The sequence below is a fragment of the Euprymna scolopes genome, chromosome 39 (genome assembly GCF_053919585.1).
Source record: "Euprymna scolopes isolate OS-2025 chromosome 39, ASM5391958v1, whole genome shotgun sequence".
NCBI classification, from domain to species: Eukaryota; Metazoa; Mollusca; class Cephalopoda; order Sepiida; family Sepiolidae; genus Euprymna; species Euprymna scolopes.
In genome coordinates, this window is record NC_136520.1 from 2,764,785 (window position 1) to 2,783,066 (window position 18,282).

An 18,282-nucleotide genomic window follows, 5' to 3' on the forward strand; every position below is an offset into this window, starting at 1 on the left:
ATTTGTTGAATGTATAGGTTGAGAACTGTTCTCTCTCTCTCTCTCTCTCTCTCTCTCGCTCACACACACACACATTCTCACTTTTATAGATATAATAGAAAGATTATCCTAGATATATTTCTATTTGTATGAATACTCTATATACAAATTTTAAAATCTGTAGATAAAGAATTTGTTGAGTATATGGGTTGAGAATTGTTCTCTCTCTCTCTCTCTCTCTCTCTCTCTCTCTCTCACACACACACACACATTCTCACTTTTATAGATATAATAGATTATGCTAGATATATTTCCATATGTCTGAATACCCTATATACAAATTTTCAAATCTGTAGATAAAAAATTTGTTGAGTATATAGGTTGAGAATTGTTCTCTCTCTCTCTATCACACACATTCTCACTTTTATAGATATAATAGACAGATTATGCCAGATATATTGAAATATGTCTGAATGCCCAATATACAAATTTTGAAATCTGTAGATAAAAAATTTGTTGTATACATAGGTTGACAATTGTCCTCTCTCTCACACACACACACATTCTCACTTTTATACATATAATAGATAGATTATGCTAGATATATTTCTATATGTCTGAACACCCTATATACAAATGTTCAAATCTGTGGATAAAAAATTTGTTGAATGTATAGGTTGAGAATTTTTATCTCTCTCTTTTTCTCTCTCTCTCTCTCGCTATCTCACACACACGCATTCTCACTTTTATAGATAAAATAGATAGATTATGCTAGATATATTTCCATATGTCTGAATACCCTATATACAAAGTTTCAAATCTGTAGATAAAAAATTTGTTGAATATATAGGTTTAGAATTGTTCTCTCTCTCTCTCTCACACACACATTCTAACTTTTGTAGTTATAATAGATAGATTATGCTAGATATATTTCCATATGTCTGAATACCCTATATACAAATTTTCTAAACTGTAGGTAAAAAATTTGTTGAGTATGTAGGTTAAGAATTGTTCTCTCTCTCTCTCACACACACACACACACACACACACATACAAGTTCTCACTTTTATAGATATAATAGATAGATTATGCTAGATATATTTCTATATGTCTGCCTACCCTATATACAAATTTCCAAATCTGTGCCCAAAAATGTGTGGAATATATAGGTTGAGAATTGTTCTCTCTCTCTCTCTCTCTCACACATATTCTCACTTTTATAGGTTATATAGGTTGAGAATTTTTTGCTCTTTCCATCACTCACATTCACACTTTTATAGATATAATACATAGATTATGCCAGATATATTTACATATGTCTGAATACCCAATATACACATTTTCAAATCTGTAGATAAAAAATTAGTTGAATATATAGGTTGAGAATTGTTCTCTCTCTCTCTCTCTTTCTCTCTCTCTCACACACACATTCTCACTTTTATAGATATAATAGATAGATTATGCTAGATATATTTCCATACGTCTGAATACCCTATATCCAAATTTTCTAATATGTAGATAAAAAATTTGTTGAATATATAGGGTGAGAATTTTCCTTCCTCTCTTTCTCTCTCTCTCTTTCTCACACACACACAAGCTGAAAATTGTTCTCTCTCTCTCTCTGACTCTCTCTCTCTCTCTCACACACACACACACATGGTCATTTTATAGATATAATAGATAGGTTATGCTAGATATATTTCTATATGTCTGAATACCCTATATACAAATTTTTAAATCTGTAGATAAAAAATTTGTTGAGTATATAGGTTGAGAATTGTTCTTTCTCTCTCTCTCACACACACATTCTCACTTTTATAGATATAATAGATTATGCTAGATATATTTCCAAATGTCTGAATACCCTATATACAAATTTTCAAATCTGTAAAGATAGAATTTGTTGAATATATAGGTTGAGAATTGTTCTCTCTCTCTCTCTCACACACACATTCTCACTTTTATAGATATAATAGATAGATTATGCTAGATATATTTCCTTATGTCTGAATACCCTATATACAAATTATCAAATCTGTAGATACAAAATTTGTTGAGTATATAGGTTGAGAATTGTTCTCTCTCTCTCTCTCTCACTCACTCACTCACTCACTCACTCACACACACACACACACATTCTACCTTTTATAGATATAATAGATTATGCTAGATATATTTCCATATGTCTGAATACCCTGTATACAAATTTTCAGATCTGTACATAAAAATTAGTTGAATATATAGGTTGAGAATTGTTCTCTCTCTCTCTCTTCTCTCTCTCTCTTTCACACACATTCTCACTTTTCTAGATATAATAGATAGATTATGCTAGATATATTTCCATATGTCTGAATACCCTATATACAAATTTTCTAATCGGTAGATAAAAAATATGTTGAATATATAGGGTGAGAATTGTACTTACTCTCTCTCTCTCTCTCTCACACACACACATTCTCACTTTTATGGATATAATAGATAGATTATGCTGGATATATTTCCATATGTCTGAATACCCTATATACAAATGGTCAAATCTGTAGATAACAAATTTATTGAATAGATAGGTTGAGAATTGTTCTCTCTCTCTCTCTCGCAACCTTACACACACAACCACACGCAAACATTCTGACTTTTATAGATATAATAGATCGATTATGCTAGATATATTTCCATATGTCTGAATACCCAATATACAAATTTTCAAATCTGTAGGTAAAAAATTTGTTGAATATATAGGTTGAGAATTGTTCTCTCTCTCTCACACACTCACATTCTCACTTTTATAGATATAATGTATAGATTATGCTAGATATATTTCTATATGTCTGAATACCCTATATACAAAGTTTAAAATCCGTAGATAAAAATACGTTGAGTATATAGGTTGAGAATTGTTCTCTCTCTCTCTTACGCACACACACACACACACACACACACACATTTTCACTTTTATAGATATAATAGATAGATTATGCTAGATATATTTCCATATGTCTGAATACCCTATATACAAATTTTCAAATCTGTAGATAAAAAATGTATTGAATATATAGGTTGAGAATTGTTGTCTCTCTCTCTCTCTCTCTCTCTCTCTGGCTACCTCACACACACACACATTTTCACTTTTATAGATATAATAGATAGATTATGCTAGATATATTTCCATATGTCTGAATACCCTATATACAAACTTTCAAATCTGTAGATAAAAAATTTGTTGAGTATATAGGTTGAGAATTGTTCTCTCTCTCTCACACGAAACTGTGCGCTCGGCTTCTTCCCCCCCCTTCCCACCCCAAATGCTTGGGAAACTGTGCACTGTTTTTGTTGGTTTTCAAGCTGCCTCTTCACCCCCCCACACACACAGTTTAACAGTAGTAGGAGGTCAAGAGAAAGAGGGTGAGAGAGAGAGAAGAGTAAGTTGGTGAGAGAGAGAGAAAAGAGAAAGAGGGTGTTGGTTTTATATTTTTATTATCGTCTAATATTTTGAAAGCTGAATTTCTAATAAAATGTGCATCTATAGGAGATAATGCCTGGGAATGTGTTCCCCCCCCCCACAGTTTAACAGTGGTGTGACGTCAAGAGAAAGAGGGTGAGAGAGAGGGAAGAGTAAGTGGGTGAGAGAGAGAAAGAGAGAGAAAAAAAAGAAAGACGGTGTTGGTTTTGTGAAAAAAGTTGTTATTTACAATTGTTCGCATTCTTGGCCTTTTGGTCAAGATCAAAGTGTAGTATCTGTTCTTCAGATGCTGCACTTCTATTTCTTGTTCTCTTTCGGTGGAGGAGAAATCCTCCACGACTGAGACAATTTTTATTTTTGTACCTTTTCTCCACGTTAAAAAACGACCCTGGTGTCTAACTCTGTCCCGTGGGGAGGCATAGTAAATAGGTACAATTGTTCGCCATTAGTGGATGTTGACGTCACGTCACGTGACATGACTAAGCGTTTTTTTTTTTTAGTATGAATAACATTTTTTGTTTTAATTATAAAGTCTACACTTAATTTTATAGAAAATGATGTATATATAATAGAAAAAAAAAATTACTGGTTTTGTTGGATTCAAGTGGATCCCCCCCCTCCAGTTTAAGAGATAGCAGGTCACGTGGTAATATACAAAATGGCTAGCGTAAATATAAAGATCGGTTTTTTTATCGACGAATATTTTGAAAGCTGAATTTTTTTTTATTCCTGTACATTTTTTCCTGATATTTTTCGTTAAAACTCTTGTATAAATACTATTTTTAACCAGTTAAATACGTTGGAGACATTGTCATGGAGTTTAATAATCTCTAGAACAAAGCAGACAAAAGTATCGGTAAAACAAAGTGTTTGTTTACATTTGTTCGCCATTACTGGATGTTGACGTCACGTCACGTGACATGACTAAGCGTTTTTGGATTATGTAATATTAACATTAAAATGACAGGTTTTTTTGGGGGCCCCCCTAGGAGAGAAATGATCAGTTCACCCCCTTTTAATGGTCCGTTTGGTGTGGAATTTCGATATTTGTCATGCGGGTGATCAAGGTTCAATATGATACATAATTTGTCAACTTTGGTTGTGTCTGTCAAAAGTTTGAGCTGACGTCACGTCACGTGACACGTATTGAATAACGTTAAAATGACAGGTTTTTTTGGGGGCCCCCCTAGGAGAAAAACGATCAGTTGACCCCTTTCTACTGGTCCGTTTGACGTGAAATTTCGATATTTGTCATCCGGGTGATCAAGGTGCAATATGATACCAAATTTGTCAACTCTGGTTCCGTCTTTCAAAAGTTTTAGCGTTACAAACAAACATACATACATACATACATACACACCGATTTTTGCCTTTTATATATATAGACTAGCAGGGCTACCCGGCGTTGCTCGGGACCGTATAAACAATGAAAAAACAAAAGCAGATATTGAACATATGTTTTATTCTTAGGGGAGACGAATCTTTCATCTCTATGTATTATTTGTTTTATCTACCCCCGGACTGGTATTGTTCATGTTTTATCCCTAGCATAGGTAATTTACAGCATGTATATGAAATTGTTTTACCTTAGGGAGAAGAGAACAGGTAATATACAACATAATGTGTCTATATTACATCCCTGGCAACGCCTAGAAACCAGCTAGAACATGTATTTCAGTCAATCTTTATTACATCCTGGGCTATGCCGGGAAACCAGCTAATCTCTATTTAGTGACTTGACCACCAAAATACCTCCCTAAGTGTGTCCTTTCTTTTGAACTTATTAGATATAGGTATCTAGAAATGTGTGTGAAATTTTGTTGAATGCATTGTTCACTATGATTTTCTTATTGTTCTACACAATATCAACTGTAGCGAAATAAAACAGTAAACTTAGTGTAGTGTTAGAATAAAGAGCAAAGGAAAAAATTAGAATCATATTCTGTAATTGCAAATCTAAATTTGCTAGCGTGTACCAGTATTTGCCAGGTTGTGGAAATTTGGAATTTATAACGTATGTAGTGGCCTTTTCCTAGATACCTATTGCTAAAAATTATACTTTCATTTTGTTAGAAAAATCTCTCTTCGGATGCCCTGCATCATCCAAAATAAAAACAAATATTTTTATAATTGTTTCAGTACATTGCTACACATTGTGAAATTTGTTGACGTTTGTAAAAAAAAATCATGAATGTGCTTATATTCCAAAAAAGAAAATATCAGTGCACAGTATTGAAAGTGTTTGAGATTCAAAAGTCTGTAACATTTCTACTAACTTCATAAGATGTCATGTGAGAAACTTAATTGAATATCAAGACATTATCTGAAGCGTTTTTATTTTGGTGTAACGTATGTGTTTACAGTGAACCGTAACTTTTAATAAACAGCTTGGTATGCAATGACATAGGCTAAGAATCTTAGACAAAATATATATAAATTGGAAAAATGTGTGAACAAATGAAAAAAAAATGATCCGCTCCACTTGATGACATCAAGCACAGTAATATTTTAGTGAAGAAAATATGAAATTGATGTTCAGTGATTAGTTTGGATGAATGAGAAAATGTAATTGTTTGATGCATAAAAAATAACTCATTTGCTGTATTTGATATTAAGCAGCAAAATATAGTGATTTGAATATTAAGGAAAACATCAAATCAGATTATATAAAAAAAAAGATGAAATTAGAAAATATATATTTTCTGTTTATGAGTTTTGCCAATCAAAATTTTGTGGCAGAAATTGGGTGATTACCATGCAATTTTATTTTGATAAAATTCTTAAATTATTTCAATGTTTATTATAATTTCTTATTAGTGACTTGTTATCATCAAAATCCGCCCCAAAGAGTGTCCTTTCTTTTATTAGGTATCAGAATAGGTATCCAGATTTCTACTTCTATACAAATGTGATATTTCGGATCTGTAGATAAACAATTTGTTGCATATATAAGCTGAGAATTGTTCTCTCTCATTCTCTCTCTCACACACCCACACATTCTCACTTTTATAGATATAATAGATAAATTATGCTAGATATATTTCCATGTGACTGAATAATCTATATACAAATTTTCAAATCTGTAGATAAAAAATTTGTTGAGTATATAGGTTGAGAATTGTTCTCTCTCTCTCTCTCTCCTCTCACGCATGCTCACTTTTATAGATATAATAGATAGATTATGCTAGATATATTTCCATATGTCTGAATACACTATATAAAAATTTTCTAATCTGTAGATAAAAATTTGTTGAATATAAAGGGTGAGAATTGTTCTTACTCTCTCTCTCTCACACACAGACATATTCTCACTTTTATAGACATAATAGATAGATTATGCTAGATATATTTCCATATGTCTGAATACCCTATATACAAATTATCTAATCTGTAGATAAAAAATTTGTTGATTATATAGGTTGAGAATTGCTCTCTCTCTCACAGACACACACATTTTCACTTTTGTAGATATAATAGATAGATTATGCTAGATATATTTCCATATGTATGAATACCCTTTATAACAAATTTAAAATCTGTAGATAAAAAATTTGTTGAATATATAGGTTAAGAATTGTTCTCTCTCTCTCTCTCTCTACCTCACACACACCCACACACACAAACATTCTGACTTTTATAGATATAATAGATAGATTATGCTAGATATATTCCATATGTCTGAATACCCTATATACAAATTTTCTAATCTGTAGATAAAAAATTTGTTGAATATTTTCAACCCTTATCCTCGAGTGGCGTCTGGGCCTTGATAAGTAGTAATGCGTATTTAGCAAAATATAAATATATATATATATAACAAATTTACTGAATTTCCATTACTAACGATTACTGTATTGTCCAATTGACTACTGCGCTTTTCAACCCTTATCCTCGAGTGGCCTCTGGGCCTTGAGAAGTAGTAATTACTAACGATTACTATATTGACCAATGGACTACTGCACTTTTTAACCCTTATCCTCGGGTGGCCTCTGGGCCTTATTGTCCAATTGACTACTGTGGACTTTTTAACTCTTATGCTCGAGTGGCCTCTGGGCCTTGATAAGTGGAAATGACCAAGTAACAAAAAATAGGTATATAACAAATTTACTGAATTTCCATTACTAACGATTACTATATTGTCCAATTGACTACTGTGCACTTTTCAATCCTTATCCTCGAGTGGCCTCTGGGCCTTGATAAATGGTAATGCGTATGTAACAAAATATACATATATATAACAAATTTACTGAATTTCCATTACTAACGATTACTATATTGTCCAATTGACTACTGCACTTTTAAACGCTTATCCTCGAGTGGCCTCTGGGCCTTGATAAGTGGTAATACCATCGAGTGGCCTCTGGGCCTTAATAAGTGGTTGTGCCTAAGTAACAAAAAATAGGTATATTACAAATATCCCGCATTTCCATTACAACCGACTACTACGGTGCACTTTTCAATCCTTATCCTCGAGTGGCCTGTGGGCTTTGATAAGTGGTAATGCGTATTTAACAAAATATTAATATATATATAACAAATTTACTGAATTTCCATTACTAACAATTACTATATTTTGTCCAATTGACTACTGCACTTTTCAACACTTATCCTCTAGTGGCCTCTGGGCCTTGATAAGTGGTAATGCCTATCTAAACAAAATATAAATATATATATAACAAATTTCCCGACTTTCCATTACTAACGATTACTATGTTGTCCAATTAACTACTGCCATTTTCAACCCTTATCCTCGGGTGGCCTCTGGGCCTTATTGTCCAATTGACTACTGTGCACATTTAACTCTTATCCTCGAGATGTATCTGGGCCTTGATAAGTGGAAATGCCTAAGTAACAAAAAAATAGATATATAACAAATTTCCCAAATTTGACTACTGTGCACTTTTCAACTCTTATCCTCGAGTGGCCTCTGGGCCTTGATAAGTGGTCATATATATTTTTTACAAAATAAAAAAAAAGGTTGGAGTCGCTGAATAACTCATCCTCCCGTTAAAGCGGTTCCATCCTCTTTCCCCAATTTGACTACTGTGCACTTTTCAACTCTCGTCCTCGAGTGGACTATGGGCCTTGATAAGTGGTAATACATATTTTATGAAAAATATATATATATATATATATATATATATATATATATATAACAAAATAGGTTGGAGTTGCTGAATAACTCATCCTCCTGTTAAAGCGGTTCCATCCTCTTTCCCAAATTTGACTACTGTGGACTTTTTAACTCTCATCCTCGAGTGGCCTATGGGCCTTGATAAGTGGTAATACATATTTTTTTATAAATATATATATATATATACCAAAACAGGTGTGAGTCGCTGAATAATTCATCCTTCTATTAAAGCGATTAAATCCTCTTTCCCAAATTTGACTACTGTGCACTTTTAAACTCTCATCCTCGTGTGGCCTATGGGCCTTGATAAGTGGTAATATATAGTTTGTACAAAATATATATATATATATATATATATATATATATATATATATATAACAAAATAGGTTGGAGTCGCTGAATCACTCATCCTCCCGTTAAAGCGGTTCCATCCTCTTTCCCGAATTTGACTAATGTGCACTTTTCAACTCTTATCCTCGAGTAGCCTATGGGCCTTGATAAGTGGTAATATATTTTTGTTATAAATATATATATATATATATATATATATATATATATATATAAAAAATAGGTTGGAGTCGCTGAATAACTCATCCTCCCGTTAAAGCGGTTCCATCCTCTTTCCCGAATTTTACTACTATGCACTTTTCAACTCTCATCCTCGAGTGGCCTATTGTCCTTGATAAGTGGTAATATATATTTTTTAATAAAAGTATATATATATATATATATAAAAAAATAGGTTGGAGTTGCTGAATAACTCATCCTCCCGTTAAAGCGGTTCCATCCTCTTTACCGTATTTTTTATACAGTGCACTATTCAACTCTCATCCTCGAGTGGCCTATTGTCCTTGATAAGTGGTAATATATATTTTTTAATAAATATAGATATAAATATATATATAAAAAAACAGGTTGGAGTCGCTGAATAACTCATCCTCCCGTGAAAGCGGTTCCATCCTCTTTCCCGAATTTGACTACTGTGCACTTTTCAACTCTAATCCTCGAGTGTCCTATGGGCCTTGATAAGTAGTAATATATATTTTTTACAAAAATATATACATACATATATATAACAAAATAGGTTGGAGTCACTGAATAATTCATCCTCCTCTTAAAGCGGTTCCATCATCTTTGCCGAATTTGACTACTGTGCACTTTTAAACTCTCATCCTCGTGTGGCCTATGGGCCTTGATAAGTGGTAATATATATTTAAAAATAAATATAGATATAAATATATATATACCAAAATAGGTTGGAGTCGCTGAATAACTCATCCTCCCGTTAAAGCGGTTCCATCCTCTTTCCCAGATTTGACTGCTGTGCACTTTTCAACTCTAATCCTCGAGTGTCCTATGGGCCTTGATAAGTAGTAATATATATTTTTTACAAAAATATATACATACATATATGTAACAAAATAGGTTGGAGTCACTGAATAATTCATCCTCCTCTTAAAGCGGTTCCGTCATCTTTGCCGAATTTGACTACTGTGCACTTTTAAACTTTCATCCTCGAGTGGCCTATAGGCCTTGATAAGTGGTAATAGTTTGTACAATAGTTTGTACAATATATATATCTATATATATATATTACAAAATAGGTAAGAGAGAGAGAAGAGGGTGAGAGAGAGAGAAGAGAAAGAGGTAGAGAGAGAAGAGGGTGAGAGAGAGCAGAGAAGAGGGTGAGAGAGAGCAGAGAAAGAGGGTGAGAGAGAAAGAGGGTGAGAGAAGTGAAAGAGGTAGAGAGAGAAGAGGGTAAGAGAGAAAGAGGGTGAGAGAGAGAAGAGGGTGAGAGAGAGAGAGGTAGTGAGAGAGAGAGATAAGAGAAAGAGGTAGAGAGAGAGAGAAGAGGGTAAGACAGAGAGAGAGAGGGGTAGTGAGAGAGAGAGATAAGAGAAAGAGGTAGAGAGAGAGAGAGAAGAGGGTGAGGGAGAAAGAAGAGGGTGAGAGAGAGAGAGAAGAGGGTGAGGGAGAAAGAAGAGGGTGAGAGAGAGCAGAGGGAGAGAGAGAGAAGAGAAATAGGTAGAGAGAGAGAGATGAAGGTGAGAGAGAGCAGGGAAAGAGGGTGATAGAGAAGAGAAAGAGGTAGAGAGAGAGAGCAGAAAAAGAGGGTGAGAGAGAGAGAAAGAGGGTCAGAGAGAGAGAGAAGAGAAGAGAAAAAGGTGTACACAGAGAGTGAGAGAGAGAAGAGGGTAAGAGAGAGAGAGAGAAGAGGTTGAGAGAGAGAGAGATAAGAGAAAGAGGTAGAGAGAGAGAAGCGGGTGAGAGAGAGAAGAGGGTGCGAGAGAGAAGAGAAAGAGGTAGAGAGAGAGAAGCGGGTGAGAGAGAGAGAAGAGGGTGCGAGAGAGAAGAGAAAAAGGTAGAGAGAGAGAAGAGGGTGAGAGAGAGAGAAAGAGGATGAGAGAGAGAAGAGAAAGAGAGAGAGAGAAGAGGGTGATAGAGAAAGAGAGTGAGAGAGAGAAGAGAAAGAGAGAGAGAGAGAGAGAGAAAGAGGGTGAGAGAAGAGGGTAAATGTGCATCTTTTTTTATAGTAGGTAATGCTTGGGAGACTGTGCACATTGCCTCCTCCCCCCTCCCCCCTATAAACGCGGTTCCATTCATAAGAAAACAAACTCGTATAAAAGTAATTTTCGTGTATTTAAGCGGCCTTATACTGATAGCCACCCCTCCCCCTTCCAGTTTAACAGAGTTAGGAGGTAAAAACAAAATGGCTAAAGCCTTGTTTACATGGTAAACTATAGCAAAGAGCATAGTCATCTTTCTTCGCCGGTAAAAAACTTCAAGCAAAAATAAAAACATTTTCCCTACGTCAATTTTTATGTAATTTTGGGATTCTTCTTTTTGAAGTGCGATAAATCCGTTGGTAATAACGGTTCGACTCTTAAACTAATATTTAACTGTGTTATAGTATCAATGATACTCCTCGCAGGCAGCTTTAATGTACGTCAGAGGCTCAGCGTAGCCGACATTTTACTGAGCTGACGTCACGTCACGTGACAGCTAATGAATAATGTTAAAATGACAGGTTTTTTGGGGGGCCCCCCTGGGAGAAAAATGATCAGTTAACCCCCTTCTAGTTGTCCGTTTGACGTGAAATTTCGATATTTGTCATCCGGGTGATCAAGGTGCAATATGCTACCTAATTTGTCAACTTTGGTTGTGTCTGTCAAAAGTTTTAGCATTACAAACAAACATACATACATACATACATACACACCGATTTTTGCCTTTTATATATATAGAAGACTAGCAGGGCTACCCGGCGTTGCTCGGGACCGTATAAACAATGAAAAAACAAAAGCAGATATTGAACATATGTTTGATTCTTAGGGGAGAGGAATCTTTCATCTCTATGTATTATTTGTTTTATCTACCCTAGGACTGATATTGTTCATGTTTTATCCCTAGGATAGGTAATTTACAGCATGTATATGAAATTGTTTTACCTTAGGGAGAAGAGAACAGGTAATATACAACATAATGTGTCTATATTACATCCCTGGCAACGCCTAGAAACCAGCTAGAACATGTATTTCAGTCAATCTTTATTATATCCTGGGCTATGCCGGGAAACCAGCTAATCTCTTTTTAGTGACTTGACCACCAAAATACCTCCCTAAGTGTGTCCTTTCTTTTGAACTTATTAGATATAGGTATCTAGAAATGTGTGTGAAATTTTGTTGAATGCATTGTTCACTATGATTTTCTTATTGTTCTACACAATATCAACTGTAGCGAAATAACACAGTAAACTTAGTGTAGTGTTAGAATAAAGAGCAAAGGAAAAAATTAGAATCATATTTTGTAATTGCAAATCTAAATTTGCTAGCATGTACCAGTATTGGCCAGGTTGTGGAAATTTGGAACTTATAACATATGTAGTGGCCTTTTCCTAGATACCTATTGCTAAAAATTATACTTTCATTTTGTTAGAAAAATCTCTCTTCAGATGCCCTGCATCATTCAAAATAAAAACAAATATTTTTATAATTGTTTCAGTATATTGCTACACAATGTGAAAGTTTTTAACGTTTGTAAAAAAAATCATGAATGTGCTTATATTGCAAAAAAGAAAATATCAGTGCACAGTATTGAAAGTGTTTGAGATTCAAAAGTCTGTAACATTTCTACTAACTTCATAAGATGTCATGTGAGAAACTGAATTGAATATCAAGACATTATCTGAAGCGTTTTTATTTTGGTGTAACATATGTGTTTACAGTGAACCTTAACTTTTAATAAACAGATTGGTATGCAATGACATAGGCTAAGAATCTTTAAAATATATATAAATTGGAAAAATGTGTGAACAAATGAAAAAAAAATGATCCGCTCCACTTGATGACATGAAGCACAGTAATATTTTAGTGAAGAAAATATGAAATTGATGTTCAGTGATTAGTTTGGATGAATGAGAAAATGTAATTGTTTGATGCATAAAAATAACTCAGTTGCTGTATTTGATATTAAGCAGCAAAATATAGTGATTTGAATATTTGGGAAAACATCAAACCAGATTATGTAAAAAGAAAAAAAAAAGATGAAATTAGAAAATATATATTTTATGTTTATGAGTTCTGCCAATCAAAATTTTGTGGCAGAAATTGGGTGATTACCATGCAATTTTATTTTGGTAAAATTCTTAAATTATTAGAATGTTTATTATAATTTCTAATTAGTGACTTGTTATAATCAAAATCCGCCCTAAAGAGTGTCCTTTCTTTTATTAGGTATCAGAGTAGGTATCAAGATTTCTACTTCTATACAAATGTGATATTTCAGATCTGTACATAAAAAATTTGTTGAATATATAGGTTGAGAATTGTTCTGTGTCGCTCTCTCTCACACACACACGCATTCTCACTTTTATAGATATAATAGATAGATTACTCTAGATATATTTCCATATGTCTGAATACCCTATATACAAATTTTCAAATCTGTAGATAAAAAAATTTGTTGAGTATATAGGTTGAAAATTGTTCTCTCTCTCTCTCTCTCACACACACATTCTCAATTTTAGAGATATAATAGATAGATTATGCTAGATATATTTCCATATGTCTGAATACCCTATATACAAATGTTCTAATCTGTAGATCAAATATTTGTTGAATATATAGGTTGAAAATTGTTCTTACTCTCTCTCTCTCTCTCTCTCTCTCTGGCTACCTCACACACACATTCTAACTTTTATAGATATAATAGATAGATTATGCTAGATATATTTCCATATGTGTGAATACCCTATATACAAATTTTCTAATTTGTAGATAAAAAATTTTTAGAGTGCATAGGTTGAGAATTGTTCTCTCTATCTCTCACACACACACATTCTAACTTTTAAAGATATAATAGATTATGCTAGATATATTTCGATATTTCTGAATACCCTATATATAAAAATTTGTTGAATGTATAGGTTGAGAACTGTTCTCTCTCTCTCTCTCTCTCTCTCTCTCGCTCACACACACACACATTCTCACTTTTATAGATATAATAGAAAGATTATCCTAGATATATTTCTATTTGTATGAATACTCTATATACAAATTTTAAAATCTGTAGATAAAGAATTTGTTGAGTATATGGGTTGAGAATTGTTCTCTCTCTCTCTCTCTCTCTCTCTCTCTCTCTCACACACACACACACATTCTCACTTTTATAGATATAATAGATTATGCTAGATATATTTCCATATGTCTGAATACCCTATATACAAATTTTCAAATCTGTAGATAAAAAATTTGTTGAGTATATAGGTTGAGAATTGTTCTCTCTCTCTCTATCACACACATTCTCACTTTTATAGATATAATAGACAGATTATGCCAGATATATTGAAATATGTCTGAATGCCCAATATACAAATTTTGAAATCTGTAGATAAAAAATTTGTTGTATACATAGGTTGACAATTGTCCTCTCTCTCACACACACACACATTCTCACTTTTATACATATAATAGATAGATTATGCTAGATATATTTCTATATGTCTGAACACCCTATATACAAATGTTCAAATCTGTGGATAAAAAATTTGTTGAATGTATAGGTTGAGAATTTTTATCTCTCTCTTTTTCTCTCTCTCTCTCTCGCTATCTCACACACACGCATTCTCACTTTTATAGATAAAATAGATAGATTATGCTAGATATATTTCCATATGTCTGAATACCCTATATACAAAGTTTCAAATCTGTAGATAAAAAATTTGTTGAATATATAGGTTTAGAATTGTTCTCTCTCTCTCTCTCACACACACATTCTAACTTTTGTAGTTATAATAGATAGATTATGCTAGATATATTTCCATATGTCTGAATACCCTATATACAAATTTTCTAAACTGTAGGTAAAAAATTTGTTGAGTATGTAGGTTAAGAATTGTTCTCTCTCTCTCTCACACACACACACACACACACACACATACAAGTTCTCACTTTTATAGATATAATAGATAGATTATGCTAGATATATTTCTATATGTCTGCCTACCCTATATACAAATTTCCAAATCTGTGCCCAAAAATGTGTGGAATATATAGGTTGAGAATTGTTCTCTCTCTCTCTCTCTCTCACACATATTCTCACTTTTATAGGTTATATAGGTTGAGAATTTTTTGCTCTTTCCATCACTCACATTCACACTTTTATAGATATAATACATAGATTATGCCAGATATATTTACATATGTCTGAATACCCAATATACACATTTTCAAATCTGTAGATAAAAAATTAGTTGAATATATAGGTTGAGAATTGTTCTCTCTCTCTCTCTCTTTCTCTCTCTCTCACACACACATTCTCACTTTTATAGATATAATAGATAGATTATGCTAGATATATTTCCATACGTCTGAATACCCTATATCCAAATTTTCTAATATGTAGATAAAAAATTTGTTGAATATATAGGGTGAGAATTTTCCTTCCTCTCTTTCTCTCTCTCTCTTTCTCACACACACACAAGCTGAAAATTGTTCTCTCTCTCTCTCTGACTCTCTCTCTCTCTCTCACACACACACACACATGGTCATTTTATAGATATAATAGATAGGTTATGCTAGATATATTTCTATATGTCTGAATACCCTATATACAAATTTTTAAATCTGTAGATAAAAAATTTGTTGAGTATATAGGTTGAGAATTGTTCTTTCTCTCTCTCTCACACACACATTCTCACTTTTATAGATATAATAGATTATGCTAGATATATTTCCAAATGTCTGAATACCCTATATACAAATTTTCAAATCTGTAAAGATAGAATTTGTTGAATATATAGGTTGAGAATTGTTCTCTCTCTCTCTCTCACACACACATTCTCACTTTTATAGATATAATAGATAGATTATGCTAGATATATTTCCTTATGTCTGAATACCCTATATACAAATTATCAAATCTGTAGATACAAAATTTGTTGAGTATATAGGTTGAGAATTGTTCTCTCTCTCTCTCTCTCACTCACTCACTCACTCACTCACTCACACACACACACACACATTCTACCTTTTATAGATATAATAGATTATGCTAGATATATTTCCATATGTCTGAATACCCTGTATACAAATTTTCAGATCTGTACATAAAAATTAGTTGAATATATAGGTTGAGAATTGTTCTCTCTCTCTCTCTTCTCTCTCTCTCTTTCACACACATTCTCACTTTTCTAGATATAATAGATAGATTATGCTAGATATATTTCCATATGTCTGAATACCCTATATACAAATTTTCTAATCGGTAGATAAAAAATATGTTGAATATATAGGGTGAGAATTGTACTTACTCTCTCTCTCTCTCTCTCTCTCTCACACACACATTCTCACTTTTATGGATATAATAGATAGATTATGCTGGATATATTTCCATATGTCTGAATACCCTATATACAAATGGTCAAATCTGTAGATAACAAATTTATTGAATAGATAGGTTGAGAATTGTTCTCTCTCTCTCTCTCGCAACCTTACACACACAACCACACGCAAACATTCTGACTTTTATAGATATAATAGATCGATTATGCTAGATATATTTCCATATGTCTGAATACCCAATATACAAATTTTCAAATCTGTAGGTAAAAAATTTGTTGAATATATAGGTTGAGAATTGTTCTCTCTCTCTCACACACTCACATTCTCACTTTTATAGATATAATGTATAGATTATGCTAGATATATTTCTATATGTCTGAATACCCTATATACAAAGTTTAAAATCCGTAGATAAAAATACGTTGAGTATATAGGTTGAGAATTGTTCTCTCTCTCTCTTACGCACACACACACACACACACACACACACACACATTTTCACTTTTATAGATATAATAGATAGATTATGCTAGATATATTTCCATATGTCTGAATACCCTATATACAAATTTTCAAATCTGTAGATAAAAAATGTATTGAATATATAGGTTGAGAATTGTTGTCTCTCTCTCTCTCTCTCTCTCTCTCTGGCTACCTCACACACACACACATTTTCACTTTTATAGATATAATAGATAGATTATGCTAGATATATTTCCATATGTCTGAATACCCTATATACAAACTTTCAAATCTGTAGATAAAAAATTTGTTGAGTATATAGGTTGAGAATTGTTCTCTCTCTCTCACACGAAACTGTGCGCTCGGCTTCTTCCCCCCCTTCCCACCCCAAATGCTTGGGAAACTGTGCACTGTTTTTGTTGGTTTTCAAGCTGCCTCTTCACCCCCCACACACACAGTTTAACAGTAGTAGGAGGTCAAGAGAAAGAGGGTGAGAGAGAGAGAAGAGTAAGTTGGTGAGAGAGAGAGAAAAGAGAAAGAGGGTGTTGGTTTTATATTTTTATTATCGTCTAATATTTTGAAAGCTGAATTTCTAATAAAATGTGCATCTATAGGAGATAATGCCTGGGAATGTGTTCCCCCCCCCCACAGTTTAACAGTGGTGTGACGTCAAGAGAAAGAGGGTGAGAGAGAGGGAAGAGTAAGTGGGTGAGAGAGAGAAAGAGAGAGAAAAAAAAGAAAGACGGTGTTGGTTTTGTGAAAAAAGTTGTTATTTACAATTGTTCGCATTCTTGGCCTTTTGGTCAAGATCAAAGTGTAGTATCTGTTCTTCAGATGCTGCACTTCTATTTCTTGTTCTCTTTCGGTGGAGGAGAAATCCTCCACGACTGAGACAATTTTTATTTTTGTACCTTTTCTCCACGTTAAAAAACGACCCTGGTGTCTAACTCTGTCCCGTGGGGAGGCATAGTAAATAGGTACAATTGTTCGCCATTAGTGGATGTTGACGTCACGTCACGTGACATGACTAAGCGTTTTTTTTTTTTAGTATGAATAACATTTTTTGTTTTAATTATAAAGTCTACACTTAATTTTATAGAAAATGATGTATATATAATAGAAAAAAAAAATTACTGGTTTTGTTGGATTCAAGTGGATCCCCCCCCTCCAGTTTAAGAGATAGCAGGTCACGTGGTAATATACAAAATGGCTAGCGTAAATATAAAGATCGGTTTTTTTATCGACGAATATTTTGAAAGCTGAATTTTTTTTTATTCCTGTACATTTTTTCCTGATATTTTTCGTTAAAACTCTTGTATAAATACTATTTTTAACCAGTTAAATACGTTGGAGACATTGTCATGGAGTTTAATAATCTCTAGAACAAAGCAGACAAAAGTATCGGT

General features: G+C 33.2%; 2 pseudogenes; both read left to right on the forward strand.

Annotated features, from left to right (window-relative positions):
* Window positions 1-3,673: 3,673 nt before the first annotated feature.
* LOC145264012 (U2 spliceosomal RNA) lies at window positions 3,674-3,807 on the forward strand (annotated as a pseudogene).
* A 13,851-nt stretch (window positions 3,808-17,658) lies between these two features.
* LOC145264013 (U2 spliceosomal RNA) lies at window positions 17,659-17,792 on the forward strand (annotated as a pseudogene).
* Window positions 17,793-18,282: the final 490 nt, after the last annotated feature.